Below are 2,139 nucleotides of genomic sequence, written 5' to 3'. Positions count from 1 at the left end.
GGTGGTGGTGGGGGGACGCAGTGGTGGGCAGCTCACGCTGGACTGGCCTGCTGACTCCTCACACTTCACGTGCCCCTGCCGCCTTGTGTCCCCCTCGTCACCCTGCACTTGGGCCGTGTCACCGCTGGGGACTTGTGCGTCGGCCCCCTTTTTCTAATGTGAAGTTTTTCATTTTTATCAACTTTTCATATTTATGTAAAGCTCAATAAACTGCAGTGTTCCACACCAGTGACTTGACTTTAGTCTGCTTGAAGACCACCGTCTGGTTTGACGCACCCCAATCCTTAATGTCGGGCGTGCTGGTGCCCACTCAGCGTAGTCAGGTCGGAGTTCATTAAAGTGCTCACCCAAGGGGGAGACGTGGGGGTCCTAAAAGGGAGACCACCGAGCAGCACACAGGCGAGCTGTGGTCACCGGTGGAATGGCTGGCCATGTCACATTTGAGGACTGTGTGCCCGACTCAGCTGGCACTGCCCAAGGGCTTTGCAGGGGCAGCGAGACACAAGCTATCCAGAATGCCCACCCTCCGCACTCCTTGAATGTCCGTTTCTCCTCCCGAGAGCCCCCTTTGATTGAGACGGGCGAGTGTCTGGTGGGGACGTTGGGCCACACGACAGAAGATGGGGGGACACACAGCATGGCAGCCCATTGATGTGCTGTGGTGGGCTCGGAGAGAGGGGCTTTAACTGGGTCTTGTGAGATTTGACCCCTTAGTGGCAAACGTCCCTGAAGGGCATCTGTGACGCTCCTCGTTTACAGTTGGGGCAGGGTGGGCTGCCAAGTAGTTTCCTTCATCTGCCCAGTAACCCACTGGATGCTGGTGAACTTTAAAGGGGACATGTGGCCCCCATTTGCTGAGCTGCTTTACTGTTCTCATGCTGCCACACTGACCCTCGCTGTGTGCCCCTGGCAATTTGTGGAATCAAAGAGAAACCTCAGAAAGACCAAGACCACTAAGGTAAGAGCTGGCGGGACTGAGGGGTGGCAAGTGGACTTTATGGCCAGCTGTCCTCACTACGATGACATTTGTCATTTGTGTGTCTCCTTGGAACAATCCGTAAAAAGTATGATGGTATGGTGCCGATGTCTTTCTGGCTGGTGCCCCCCATGGCCTGTACACTCGGGCCAAGGGTGCGCAGTAAGGAGACCCGACTTCATGGCACATGTTCTCCTCCCACAGTCCTGAGCCGTGCAGGTCAGGTGTACTGGCCCTGGCGCTGGTGTGTGTGCCCTGCGATGGACTGGCACTATGTGCTAGCTGGGATACGCTCCTGTTTGGGGTTACCACAGCAGATCATCTTCTTCTGTCTGTCCTTGTCATAGTGCTCTGTCACACCCTGTCACCTGCATGTCTTCTCTCACCCCATCCATAAACCTTCTCTTAGGCCTTCCTCTTACCTGTCAGCTCTGTCCTTAACATCCTTCTCCCAGTATACCCAGCATCTCTCCAAACCAACGCCACCTCGCCTCTCTGACTTTGAGCTGACCTTCTAATGTCCTCTTTTCTAATCCTGTCCATCCTCGTCACACCCACTGCACATGTTTAACTCTGTCACCTCCAGCTCTGTCTCCTGCCCATATAACATAGCTGGTCTCACTACCGTCCTGTAGACCTTCACTGTCACTCTTGCTGATACCCATCTGTCACAAATCACTCCTGACACTCTTCTCCACCCACTCCACCCTGCCTGCACTCTCTTCACTTCTCTTCCACAATCCCCATTACTCTGTACTGTTGATCCCAAGTATTTAAACTCATCCACCTTCGCCAACTCTACTCCCCTCATCTTCACCATTCCACTGACCTTGTTCTCATTTACACACATGTATTATGTCATGGTGGTCCTACTGACCTTCATTCATCTCCACCTCTCCAGTGTCTCCTTGTCCTGCTTCCTACTCTCACTACAGATCACAATGTCATCAGCAAACATCACAGTCCATGGGGACTCCTGTCTAATCTCATCTGTCAGCCTGTCCATCACCATTGCAAATCAGAAAGGGCTCTGAGCCGATCCCTGATATAATCCCACCTCCCCACAGTGACACTCTTACGTACTTCTCTGCCACTCCTGATGTCCTCATACAACACCACAGCTCCTCTCTTGTCACCCTGTCATTTGCTTTCTTCAGATCCAC

The sequence above is a fragment of the Erpetoichthys calabaricus genome, chromosome 9 (assembly GCF_900747795.2).
Source record: "Erpetoichthys calabaricus chromosome 9, fErpCal1.3, whole genome shotgun sequence".
In the NCBI taxonomy this organism is placed as follows: domain Eukaryota; kingdom Metazoa; phylum Chordata; class Cladistia; order Polypteriformes; family Polypteridae; genus Erpetoichthys; species Erpetoichthys calabaricus.
Note: the sequence above shows the minus strand (reverse complement) of the source record.